Genomic DNA, 15,201 nt, shown 5'->3' with positions numbered 1-15,201 from the left:
AAGGGCGAACGTTCGAAGGGCAAATTCTTCCAATCGACTGCTCAACCCTTTTTCGTTGTTGAACACGACCAGGTGACACATTACGAGCGTGTCATCACGGGAAAGAATTCGACCACCTGAAATTCGACGAGAGCTTTCCGCGCGATTGCATCTTAAATGCGTGACACGCAATTGCTTTCACTCTGTCGACAGAATCGGTACAGATGGGTTCGTCAATCTGAGAAGATTATGTAACTTAAAAATGGTAAAAATATAAAACGTTCTCAATTTCTATCGATCAATTTGTATGCCAGCAGAAGATTGATATCGAAAGAAATAATAAAATATGTGATAAGAATGATATTAATTTTCTAAGATCTTTATTTAAGCGATATGTGTTTACGTATAATAATTTTCATCAATTTTGACTGTCGATATTATAATAATATTTTTATCCTAATTACATTATTAAATAATCCATTAAATAAAATCTATTTTTTAAACCGAAGATTTTCATTATTTTAAATTATTTCTAAGTTATTTTAGAAAACCATACAGTAAAGGTTTTTTTATCCTACATAATTTTTAGAATAAATTAAATGATTGTACAATATTTTACATTCGCGACTGTTTACAATCGATGCTATTTACAATCGTGTAAGGTGCGTTTCGAAAACAGGTTTTCCAAGGCGAGAAGGGGAGAGAGAAAGAGAGTAACCGATTATTCATTCGCGCATGTATCGTCAGTGACGTGACGATTAGCATGTCATTTAATTCACCGTGTCCGGCGGACATTTATTTAAATTTAACGCTCTTCCCTTCATCCCGCAGATGCGAGCGCCTTTCGCTACGACGAAGATCCGTGAAATCACGTGCACCCTTCCGATGACATAAAAGGACAGCGTGTTCGTTAATTGGTTCTGAGATATCGTCCTCGTTTTAATATAGAAGTTCTGTCCTTGTTAATCATCGTTCCATCAGTGATGTATAATCGTGATGTATAATTGGAATTTTATTCTTCTAATAAAATATACAAAGTACATAAAATAAAATTGTAAAGTCAAATAATAATTAATAAAATATAAATAATATTTTGAATAAATAGAAAGAGTTTCGGTTTTAACTATCTACAGTGAGAGCAAAAAGTATTTGTACAAGGAAATTTTTTATTAAAAAAATCTTATTTGTAGAAAATAAACATTAATTAGCAATTTTATATAATAAATACATTCTAACATAAACAAATGCGTTTCGCATGTATTCCTGATTTTAAAAGTTAAATTTCTCATCTGTATGAATACTTTTTCAGCATTCAAACAATACACTTTTTAATTTTCGCTTATTTTTCATATGATATATTTTGTATAATTAATATACATCTTTTTGATATATATAATTTTAAGAAACATACAGTTTATTTTATTCTTTATGAATAAATTGTTATTGTAATTATCCAACTAAAAATGATCGTCAATTAAATCGACGTCAAATTGATGTTGAAATCATCGTATTTATATTAATTCGACATCAATTCGATGATTCATTTCTCGCTGGATCATATTTACTTTTTAAAAATAAAGTTTTTTTTAAAAAATATTTTCTCTGTACGATACTTTTTGCACTCACTGTATATATATTTCTGTAAAAAATTCAGTGTATAATTAATTTATAGCGTTATATATTTAAATAATCTGACATCGCAGTGGGAGACGGAAATATAAATCTACTCGACTTTTAGAATACAAATTACTCTTACAATACAAGGTACACTTTGGTGCCTTATATCCTTATATCCAAACATGAGTCACAGAAAATCCGTTTTTTTCACTTATTCGAAATGATTCAAAAGACCTCTAAAAATTCACCAATACACTTTTTACTTTCTAGAATAAATATTAAAACTTCAATTTGGAAAATAATAAAATACAGTATAATTTATAATTATCGAAAGACTCAAAGAAACTTGCACGAACAGGAATCGTTCGGTCACAAGTAATCTTGTACGGTAAGAGTTCGTCGGATAGATATAACTCTTCTTGTAAATTAAAAAAATTTTTCATGATTATGTTGTTTCATATAAGAAAAAAGATTATTGAAATGATCCAACTCACGTGAACGATTTATTGATCGAATCCACCATCTTCTCTTTGAACGATTTAACGTAATAAATTTTAATAACTCGGTAGATAGACAATTTAAACTTGTACTAATTATTAGCAATAGTAATTTACTTCTTTTTGTTCTCATTATTTTGTATATTTCTTTGCTCATAATTCTTTCTGTCAGATTGAATGACAGTTTGCTCGCTGCGAATCGCAGAGGAGTCGCAGATTATAAAATTTTTGCGTTCAGCGTCTTGCATCCTATGTAAGCTTAATAGAAATATTAGAAATTAAAATTTTTCCTTTATTTTAGAGTTTTCATTTTTTTTTATTTTTAACTCTTACATCACACGTAAAAACTCTTACGAATGTTAAATAAGTTACGTTTGAAGTAACTCGCAAAAAGAATATATGTCTGATACTCTCTAAATCTGAATCAGTGGATAGTCACTAATTATTCAATGGTATACTTAACACTGATAATCAGTGAAGTTCAACTAAAAAAGGAAAAATATTTGAGCATTATATAATTAAAAATTGACATTTTTCATGTTAATTCTAATCTTCCAATTCCGTATTCATTGAATTTAAGCATTAAAACGAGGTTAGTTAAATCACATAATAAAGATTAGCTAGGTTAGAGATCTCATATTTTTAATTCACTGATTATTAGTGGCATACTTGGCACTGATATTAATGATTATCCACTGATTTAGAGAATAAGGATTTAGAGAGTAAGAAGGGCGAGAAATAAGCGCGAATTCGTGTCTAGTCCTCGATATTTCAGCCCAAGAACGAATCCCGATCATACCGGGAGCTTAAGCGAGATCTCGCTCGCATACTCAGGTGTTCGTTCTCACAGGCTCGAGGCGCGGGCCGTGTGTTTGAGTGTTTGACGTTCGCATTACAGCGAAACCCACTCGTTGCCCTTAGCATACGCGGCATGCGTGCATGCGTGTACGCGTACGTATGTGACGTACAAAGCGAAGTCCGCGCGCTTCAAACGCGTGACGAATAGGCATTCTCTGGAATCCCGGCGGGTTTACCCGGCATCCCTTCGAATGAAATGCAAATAGGGAAGAAACCGGGAAAATAATAGTCCATCGAGTCGCTTTGTATCAACGCGCACGAAAGACCGAAATATGCGTCGAGAAAAGCGCGATGGAAGGCACCGGAGATGCCTAATTTTGTTTCATTGAGAAAAATTTACATATAAATATCATAGAAAGATTATTTTGCATAAATATAATTGCGCTGAATTTAATTTCTATTTCTCTTATTAATTTTTATTTAGACAATTGTTCGCAAATGAAAAAAATCATTTTACTTGTGAAAAAATGTATCAAATTTTAATAAATATTTACTAAATAAAAAATTGTTATAAATCAAAGTGGTTCTTTTATCAAATAAATAATTATATTATATTGAATTTAGTAAATATTTAGCTACTGTTTGAACAAGTATATTTATTAAAATGTAAAGCATTTTTGTTCTTAGTGTAGAGAAGAAAAGTAAAAGCGAAGTTTTTGTGGTATTTCTACTTTTGATATTTAAAATTATTTTTGAATCACGTGTTCATTTTTCGTGCAACAATTAAAATAAAATAAAATTTAATACAGTATATAGAAAATAAAAAATATATCTATAAATTGACCATAAATTTGCCATTAAAATTCATTGCTCTAAAACGGAGCACTTCATATACATATAACAATTTTCTCAATTGCGCGTTAATTTTCTGCTCGACGATATTATGTATCGAGAATTAAGTGATACATCGGGGGAGCGAATCGTCTCGTAAAGTAACGGCGATACATAGGAAAAAAATATAACATCGAAATTCTCGCAGCCCTCCTAGGAAATCCACGCACGGCTTATCCCGGCTTATTCCGGCTTATCCCAATCATTGCTGCCCCGCTCAGCTCCTTCCTGGTGCCAATTACGTCAAATCAACGTCACGGTACAATGGCACATGCGTGCGTGCGTGCGTACGTGTATGCACGTCGAGGATATCGCGCTGTACGCAATATCGAGACACGAGGCGACGTATTGAAGGGACCTTCCTGGCTATTCAATTTTTAATTTCCTGCCCTGACCCCGGGATTAAAGGGCCGAAGTGCCCTGTTAGATCGATCCTCCGCGAGATCCTGGAGTCGCGATTTTTGCGTCACGAAAAAGGGTACGGAGAAAAAACTTTTTTTTTAATTTACCCTGAAAAGACATTTGTGACATGTTACAATATTTTAAAGATTTTTGCCGTGCGCTTCAGTAAAATTAAATCAATCAAATTTATTTTAGTTATATTTTATATATTTTAATTATATTTAGTTATATTTTATTAATGAATGAGAGAAATTTACATAAAATTCTTCGAAATATAATATTGTTCCAGGACTACCATATTTTCAAAATAAATTGTAAGAAAAAATTCTTTTCGTGTATCGTCAGTTTTTATAGACGTATTTTATACGGAACTATTTAAACTTTTTCTCAAGGAGAAATTTGTAATGTTATAAAAAAGAGATTTTATTTTTCATTTATTTATTAGAAATTTTATTCTTCGTATTTTATTTAATTTATTTAAATCCGCACTTTAAAAAATCTGATAATATTCACTAAATTGAGTAAAGTAATTAAATAATAATTTAAAAGTAATTATTTCAATTTATTTCAGCAGATGTTACAAAAGTAAACACTTTTAGAAGTTAAATGACTTTTTTATGAAAAGAATATTAATTTTACAATTCTATAATTCCAGAAGTACATTCTCCATTTCATGGTGTCTTGAAATTACGTCTCGTAATTGATATTCGTGATTTATATCAGCAGAGATGACATCGAGTCTCTCGATCGTCGCTAAAGTACACTCGCATACAAAATGCAGTACGCGTGGCTGGCGTGTATATTTCTCGTTCTCGTCCTAATGACCGGCTGTCAATTTCCTCCACGAGCACACGAATGAATGGAACGCTTTTGGGCAGTTCGTTTGCAGGCGGGGGTGGCTCGCGCCATTGTGATGCTCACGTCCGTTCGTATCGTTTCATGGTAGGGTCAATATTGTACGAGCAACGGAGCGTATCCCGTGTTTTTCTGTTTGCATTTGTACGGTATACAGAAGAGAGGAGAGAGCAGGTCCGCGAAATTAGCGCCAATTAGATTCGTATGGCACTGCGCCGCCCCTCGCAAGGTGCGGGTCACCTTTTAGCGAACGATATATACGTTACCCTCTATTACCTTGTTGAAAATCGTCGAGCGAAACTAAATTGTTTGAACTAGAAGAGCAAACAGTATCTACAATCAAACTGGAAAATTAAATCAAATCTGAAAATTTAATTCTGATATTATTCTCGTTTCATACATTTTTTTAATAATTACATAGAAAGAATGGTTTTGTTGAAGCATTAAAAAAATTTAGCTAGATTAGCTACAAATTTGAAAATACTTTTGTTATAGAGTATGAAAATAATAAGAAATTAATTGTAGAACATTCAAATTGATTTTTAGAATATCAAATTTTTTACATTTTTTTATTATCATTTTTAGGCATTCTAGATTATTATTTTGATATTCTAAATTATTTTTAGATGTGTATCTAGGTAAATGTTTAAATATATATCTGCAAAACCGTTCTTTCGATGTATTTTTGGGATTATGTTTAAGTCTTTAATTAACTGTATCTGCATTCTAAGTCTTCTTTGTCCAGCCAAGTTCTTTTATTGTTCCAAGCTTTCAAAAAAATGTGAAAACGTTTAGGATTACTTTTCAACATTTTTTATTATATTACCAAATAATTTTCTTGATTATTTGAAGATTCCGCATCTTTTTGAACAAAATTGAGTAAAATTTCGCTTATAACAAAAAAAGACCTAAATTGCAAACAAGATTAAATTCGAGAAACTTTCTGCCAGCTTTAATTTAGTTTCATAAAAATTAACGCCAGCCTTAATTTAGTTTCATAAAAATTAACTACGCAATCAAAATATTTAGGATAAATAAAACTCTATAGAGTTTTGGAGAGTTAAGGAAGATTACTATAGTAACCTTCCTTAAATCTCTGACAAAATATTTCAAAAAATTATTTTGACAATTATATGCAAATGATTGAGATAATTCCTTATTGATTTGAGTTCGCTTTCGTGCTGTGAGAAACTAAGATCTCGTATCTCGTCGCGATAATTGCGCGGCGCGGGAGAATCAATGTTCATGAAACGTATGTCGTTTCACACCGACTGAGCCCGTTCACCGATCACGATATCGTCACGACGGATCGCCACCGTAATCTAATCCGATCAATCGCGAACGATCCATTACCGTAATCCACTTTGCGCGACGTGTTTTCTGATGCAGATGTTCCTTTCGTCATCGTAGAATAAAGGGTCATGACCGAGCGATATGCAAATCGCCGAATCCTCTCGTTCGCTTCTTACATCGATCGATCGCTCGCTTTTACTTTTCAATTTCAAGTTCAATTCTACCGTAGTTACGATTATGTGTTACCATCCATATTCCTAGGCCGAGTCAATCTCACTCCTTAAAACTGTTAGAGTGAATCTTACTCTGAAGAGTGAAATCTCACTCTTAAAGATTGAAAATTAATTCACCCTTTTTCAAGATTGGCTCAATTTGTATACTCTTAGAATGACATCAAATATTCACATTTTAAATTGCTTAATTGTAATTGTTTTTCTTTTTTAAGGATATTTTGTAAATAGCTTTTAGAGTGTATCTCATTCTGAAGATTAAAATATTACTCTTAAAGACTATTCTTTTTCAAGATTTGTTCAATTTTCACTCTTTAGAATGATAGAAAATTCGATTGCACATTCGGATGCACTAGTGCATACTACAGATATACATTAAAACTGTTCTATACTGATTTAATCTGATTGTAAAAGTGATGTGCAAATATTTCGAATTATAAAATACACATTTTATCTAATAGTATAATAAATGTATTGAGGATTTCACAGTTCGATTTTTATATTTCTTCTCTAAAACTTTTAGAACGAATATCACTTCAAAGAGTGAAATCTCACTCTTGAAGATTGAAAATTGAGCCACTCTTTTTCAAGACTGGCTCAACTTTTACTATTTAGAGTGAAATTCCAAAGAATTTAGAGATTATATATAAATACAGCATTTATGCTGTATTTATATATAAGCATGACTCGAGACTTCTCTTGAGCTTATAAGAGACTGGAAGACATAAAGAAAGAAAGAAAGAAAAAGTAATTTTCTTCCGTAAGGCTTGACTGATCTCCGCCTTGCGACGCGTCGCGCTTACGTTACGACGGCGATCACGTTTTACGGCTCTGTGCGCGATGCAGGCGGAATAAAATCGGCGGGATGTGGTCGGAATACCTTGTGGCTGGTGCCTTATTTTGTGGCCAACGACAAACCGCAGAGACAATCGCACAAGATGCTTCGCCAACGTTCGTCCCGCGCAACATTTTACGAAATAACGCGTCTCCGCGAACGCCGACTGAGCGCAAGAATGCCGTAGTAAGTATGGTATGACCAGATAAATAGAATCGGAAAGATTAGTTGAATTCATGTTAGAGATTGTCTCAAAGTTAATATTCCGATTAAGAATCTTTCCTTGAATCCCCAAAAACTAATAAAGTTCAAAGTTTGTTAAAATGTAAAGAAAATAAAACATTTATATACTTATATATTAAATTTTAATTTTTGTGAATGATTTTAATAATTAATAAATATAAGTTTATGAACATACAATGTCCAATTTAAAAGTAGAAAAAAAATATGAAAAAATAATACAGAGAACACAGTATTTTTATTGTATTTTGGCTGCATTTAATAGAAAAGATAGCCTTGAAACTGTAAGATTTTTTAATATAGATCTGTTCGTTTTAGTTGAAGTTTCGTTTCTTGCACAATTTATTTTTTTTCTTTTTCTCTCTTCAATACGAAAAGAGGAAAGATTCAGTTAAAGAACAAGAAGTTCAGTTAAAAAGAATAGGCCTATTATAATTGAATGTCCTTAGTTTTTGATTTGGATCTAAATGTATAAGCTAGTTTGTATGTTAACTTGTATTGAAACTGTAAGATTTTTTAATATAGATCTGTTCGTTTTAGTTGAAGTTTCGTTTCTTGCACAATTTATTTTTTTTCTTTTTCTCTCTTCAATACGAAAAGAGGAAAGATTCAGTTAAAGAACAAGAAGTTCAGTTAAAAAGAATAGGCCTATTATAATTGAATGTCCTTAGTTTTTGATTTGGATCTAAATGTATAAGCTAGTTTGTATGTTAAAAAATCTTACAACAAATGCTAATTACAAAAATATTTGTATATAATATATAATGAACGAATTTCTTTTGCGTCGTAACATTTCTTCTCTATCGTTCAAATCATGAATCTATACTTAAGTATAGAAAAAGCGAACGAAAAATCGCATATATAGAAGATTTATAAATTCGGGAGGAGAAAAGAGAGGAGAGAAATATGTGTCCTGTTTGTGATGAACGCTTCACCGACTTTTCACCGGTCGTCGATCGCCCGAGGAAACCCTCGTAACACGATATGTCGATTTACCTGAACTGCCTAGTCCCTGCCTGTCCGTCCGTCCATCCGTCTGTCATCGAGAGAGCAACCCGCGTCGGCTTTTCGACTTTCCGACTTTGATTGACGTCCAAATCGGTTTAATCGCTAGCCAGACTATCGTGCGCGTTTTTATCCGACTGGGCTCGATTGGAACTCGTCGCATCTGGCGAGAGAGACGACCGATACGTCATAATTACGCACCATCCGCTCACATTATGCCACTGCACTTATCAATGGCTAAGTGAGATGATGGAATAAAAGGAATAAAAAACGTGATCAAAATATGTCTCGCGATTATAATGATTATTTTCTACTGTTTAATCAGTGCAATTGATATATTGCAATTAATATATGAGATTATATTTCATTTATTATTGGTTAGAAAAAAAAACTAAAGGGCTGGTGGCAACAATGAACTGATCTTCATTTTGTAAAAATGAAGAAAATAAATTTTAAAGTTATAAAGTAATGGAAAAATTACATTTATTTGAACATTGTTACATTCTAAATTTCTTGCAGTGAAATCTTACTTCAAGAGAGTGAAAATACAACCATCCTTGAAAAAAATGAAAATATTTCACTTCTCGAAAAAGAGTGACAATCTTTACTCTTTTTAGAGTAAATTTTTACTTCAAAGGAATGAAATCTCACTCCAACAAAAATGAGATTTCATGTAATTGAATAAGGAATACTATATGAGAAAAACAAAATTTTTCAGCATTAGATAGTTACACGGTATCTATAACTATGTTTTTATTGAAAGTTTTTATACAAAAAAGATCAGTTTTTGTATTAAAAAACTAAAAAGTGCCATATATTCAATTTTGATTTTTTAATAATAAAACATGTGGAACTTTAGTCTTTCATTTTCATAATGTTTTCAATTTTTATTTTATATAAATACAATTTTTATTTAAACAAATTTTTTAAAATTATTATTATGAAGTACTTTTTAAATCATTCAATTTTTCAAAACATTTTCTATCTTTTACAGTTTCAATGATATTCGCTTTAAAAAAAAGAAACTGATTTTCTTCAAAATGATATTTCATCCCCTAAAAATACTCTTATAAAAAAAAATATTTTCTCTTATTTTTGTTTATAAAATAATATATTTAAAGCTCAGCTTAAAATCAGAGGGAGACACTTCCATGGGTAACTTCGTAAATTATGAGTTATCTCATTGTTACAGTAAACCTTTCAATTGTAAAATCAATTAAAAATACATGGATGCACATTCACATAAGTTTTAACAAAATTTCGTATTTTTATCTGTCTTTCTTGAGCGATTTTAAAAATTTTTCTAAGTATTTAATAACTTCGTGACTATGCATATATCGCCATCGGAATTACTGCGTTTCTCTTGGCTCAATTTTCGGGATTGAAAAGGCATTCGACGCTGGCGCGACTGTATACTGGCGTGTGGCATAATAGAGACGTTCGTATATACGTGACGTGTAATTAAAGCGTAGTTGCGCTGATTCTACGCGCGATCGGCATTTGTGATCGTGTTCCCCCGTGATGCTGGCAATTATGGGAGCTTAGGGCACCGGGCCCCGTAAGTAAAGCCATGTACTCAAAGGTCGGATCCACCCCTGACCACCCCCTGGTTCTATCGCGACGAGAGGGACATGTGTCACGTGCCTGCAAATATTCATATCCCCCTGGATATCAAACGAAAGGCCGAAGTCTCGGCGCAAGAGATGAGGGTAAGTCGTAGCTTCGCGCTTTCATCGTGAAATTTGTCTGAAAGAGTCTCGGGTGGATTTACAATCTCAATTGACGCTTTTGAAATCTTAATATATTACCAAGGAAAAATGGAAACTGAATTGTAATAAAAAATATTAAAATGAAGATTAAATATATAAAAAATTAAAATATAAAATATTTTAAAAAATGTAATTTCTATTATTTTTATAAAGCTTTTTTTATTCTCTGAAATTTAAACATGAAATTATAAGCTAATTGTAATCATAAGACATTCTTATATAGCAAGTTTTTTTCGTGCAAATGCGATAAAAATTAATAACGAATTATTCAATTAATTATTCAATTATAATTTTTTAAATTAGTTATTTTAATTACACTTTATTCCTATCTATGATCTTTTAAATTATTACATACAATATATATGCTTTCATTGCTCATATTTTTGTTGAATATAATTTCTTTATTTATTTATGTAATGCCGTTAAAAAGAAAACGTGATCCGTAACAGGATGAACGGGATGACGGGAAGTTCGGGTCGGTTTCGCATCATCTTCGAGGGACAAGCGGGTTCCGATGCGAGGGTATACGACTCAATTGAACTCGAGTCGCTTTCCTCGAGCCCCGAATAAATCCCAATATAATACCCACTCGCGTTCAATTCGAAAACGACACCGAGCGCAGCCGAAATCGACCGGCGCGGTGCCGGCATCAAATCCGAGGATGCGTGTTTGCGCATGTTTTACATCAGCGCCCCGTATGTTTGCAGACAGTAAATTATGTCGCACAATGCCGGCCGAACCCCTTTCGCTCGCGGATTATAAAACGAGGAAAAACGTAAAGAGTCCCCGGATGCCCTTTTGTCGGCCCGTCATGGAGATCGTTGACACTTTAACCAGTCCTTATCCGGCCAACTGGAACATGCCTTTATTTCTACCAAAGCAAGAGAAATGTTAAATATAAAGGACTTGCATTTTTATTTATTTTTTTCAGAAAAGCATCAATTCCTTTATTGAAAGCTTTCGCGCGCGTGAGAAATTTTTAATAATATAACAATATCTTTATTGCTTATAAAGAAGATTTATGATATAAGTCAAATAATTATATATTATGGTAAGTCATATTAATTATCTGATTTATGAGTCAAATAATTAGCTCTAATTATTATATCTATCTTATAAGTCAAATAATTAGCTCTAGTTTTTATGCTCCAATTATCTGACTTGTTTATAATAAATCAAATAATAATTGGAGCATAAAAAAAGATACACACGAAAGAATAAAGCTGGCATTATGATGTCTAAAAACATGATGATGCAGAAGGCGCTAAGTGAATAAAATGTAAACTTAGATATCAAGGAGTAATGATAATCCTTTGAGTTAAATAACATTTGTTACTATTATCTTCCATGTGTCGAAATGTAAATTAATCTATTTTTGCAATTTTAATTTCGAAGTAAATATCACTTGTATTATTAGAGAAAAGACCCCTGTTATGAGATACCGAGTTCATTTTGAGTAAATGTTAGAAATCTATGAGCAGAATTTGAAAAAATAATAGGTCATTTTGAAGGGAATTTAGTAAGCTAAGATAATGCTATGTAAAATTTCATTCAAATTTTATTTTTTTTATAAATTAAAGAATTGTAAAAAGTGAGCAAATCGCAAAGTCAAAACATTGTGCTCCTAATATGAGATGTTCCGATAAATCGATAATAAAACGCAAAGTACATCAGTATTGCAATTAAAAAAACTTTATTTAATGTTTCTAAAATACAAATAAACACAGCCAATACGCGTACAAAATGAATATGAAATGTCCTAGGTGACTCGTCTTCAGGTAGTTAAAATCAAGCATCGTAGACTCGATTTATTTCGATTGTCCTTTTTATTATTGTACGATAACATTTATACTTTAGCAATTCACCATTTTCACTACGACATAGAGGCAAAGATTATTTCATATTAGAAATACCCTGGATATCTTTTCTCTATTATGATTGCCTTACGATTTTATGATCATTAAATCTAACTTCTGTAATTAAGCAATTCAACATATCACGTATTTTTCTATTAGTACGATTTTACTCTGTCACATGAAGAATTTATTGCCAAATATTTAATAATAAATAATAAACAAGGCTTATCTCAATGAAACTTGAAGACATCCAAATTCTAAAATCTTTTTTTGCAACGATTACAGGCATGATGATCTAATAATGAATTTTTTAAATAGTTTTCAATTCAAGAACAATAAATTCATGAAACCAATAAATAGCGTTTATTAATTTAGCGGAAATAGCACTGCTATATCATATTAGGCGCCTATCTCATAATAGAGGGCTTTCCTCTATGCATTTAAATAAAAAAACTCAATTTATAATAAACTAAATAATGAATTAAATTTGAGTTAAATTTAATACATTTTCTTGAGTAAAATTATTTAACCTCATTTAAATTAACGATATATTGAATAAAAATAGTTCGATATAAAAATGATTAAAAAAAAATTCAAATTGGATATAATTCAACATTATGCATTTAACACTAAAGAACAGATATATCATACATTTATGCAAATGTATCAAAATACAAATAACGTCGAGATCACTTAGATAGATTGCAAGATCTTCGATTGCGTTTCGAGGTTCGAGCTCATAGTAGGCGTCCCCTTTAGGAATCGCGTGGGGAGACGCAGCGAAATTCCGCGGGACAACGCTTTTATCGTGCCGAGGAATCCAATTACGCCGGACGCAGGCGCCGCGATGCTTCTCAGCGGCCATCGCGACATCGCCATGGATACCAGGAAGGAGACGAGGAGGAGACGTCGCCGTCGGTTAGCGATCAATACAACGTCCGCCACCGCGGCGCGCCGCCACCGTTATTCTCCACGTTGTTCTCTTCTCACGCGATTATTTTCGGTGTTGGTAAATTTTAGCGTCGTTAAAATTTCGGCATTTACAGCGACGTTTAATTCAGATTAATTTTGATCACATCACATTTGTTAAATTTAAAAATATCTAATTATTATTCTATTAATTTTCTGACTAAAAAACTGAAAATTAAATGTGGCGTTCAATTTGCAGGATTGGATATGTAATATAAATTTACATGAAATTGTTTAGTCAATAAAGATTAAGTTTGGGCCTTTATTTTTTATTTGTGGCATATTCACATTACGGATGGGAGAGGGAGAGGGTCTGTAAAAATTCTTTCTCTTCTCTCAATAATTTCTCCCAAAAATTTCTCTAGTAAAGTTTAATATCATTTGCGAAAATAAAAAATAGAAGCATAAGAATGCTGGAATTACATTTGTCGCATAATAAATTTTTCAAATTTGTTAATTGGCTGCAGGATAGAGAGATTTTCAATTTCTCTTTACAGTCAATCAACAGCCTTGCTAAATTTATTGTATAATAAATAATATCAGCCTAAAGGCAAATCTACAATATTTTTTTCTCCTTTCTTACTTTTCATTTCCGTTCATCTTGCTTCTTTGTTTTTTGTCTTTCCAGATAAAAGTTAATAAAATTCGAAAAACACAAGAAACACAATTATCGATCGAAAACGGTTGCGAAAAGGAAAAAGTAGGAAGAAAAATAAAAAGCAAACAGAAAAAAAAGAGCACATTTCAGAGTAGTTTAACTGTTTTAAGTTAAATGTAGGAGAAGAATGACAGAAGTGTAAACTAAGCTGCTAAGAGATGAAAATTGAGACAACGAAATGTATGAGAGAGAGAGAGAGAGAGAGAGAGAGAGAGAGAGAAGCATAAATGCTGTCTACTTGTGTTTTTAATTACATAACTTTTATTATATAACTTTTTCATTAGAAAAGCGTTGATTTTTTTTATCAGTTTCATTTAACGAGAAGTTTTCATGCATGAGAAACTATTTAATAATAATTGCTTTATTGTTTCTTACATATAAAATTGATAAGTCAGATAATTAAAGAAATGAATAAAAAAGACTAAAAGAAAAAGATACCCGTCTAAATGTCGTCTATTTAAAGTCATTAATTAGTCATTCTTAAACGAATGTGACATTTAAAATGACGTGAATTTGTACACAGGTACATAACGTCATAAGTTGATGTCAAAAATATGTCATTTTTTCGTGTTATTGACGGTAACAAGATTGTCCGTTTGACATCATTAATTATTCTTATGACAAAACTATACAGTTTCTGAGTAAAAATTACAAAAATGAATAAATTTGCTCGGAAGTTATAAATATCCTAGTAAATTCAATTATTTTTATAATTTCCACCTTATTTTAAGAACCATAATATGCTCCTTGATGTCTAAACATCGTAAAAATAACGTAAATTCTTATCACTCACACAATATCATAAACTGACATCAAAAATACATCATTATTTTCATGTTATTAATGGAATAAATATATGATGTTATTAATTGATCACTAATAATGTTACTAGTACGTCGACAATTGGCCGACATTTGGTTTATTCGACGTTATTAAATATGACATTGTAAAGACGTCATAAATAAATGACGTCATTAATTGATCAAAAAAATGATGTCATTATTACATCTTAAATAGGATACATGACGTCAATATTTTAATATGATTAACTATCGTCAAAATAACGATAGTAGCTTGCTATCCGAATACATGCGAAATAAAAAAGCATGAATGAAAAAAAAAAAAATATATACATATATATATATATATCTTTTTCATGCATGTCATCTATGTATGTATGTATGTATGTATGTATGTATCTTTTTCATGTATACAATCTACGTATGTATGTGTCTTTTTCAAGATGTATTGGGTTGTCCGGAAAGTTCGTGCCGACTAACCTATATAATTTAATTAATGTATACTAA

Source organism: Atta colombica, unplaced genomic scaffold (assembly GCF_001594045.1).
Source record: "Atta colombica isolate Treedump-2 unplaced genomic scaffold, Acol1.0 scaffold233, whole genome shotgun sequence".
In the NCBI taxonomy this organism is placed as follows: Eukaryota; Metazoa; Arthropoda; class Insecta; order Hymenoptera; family Formicidae; genus Atta; species Atta colombica.
The sequence above is the reverse complement of the archived record's forward strand: the minus strand, read 5'-3'. Positions refer to the sequence as shown.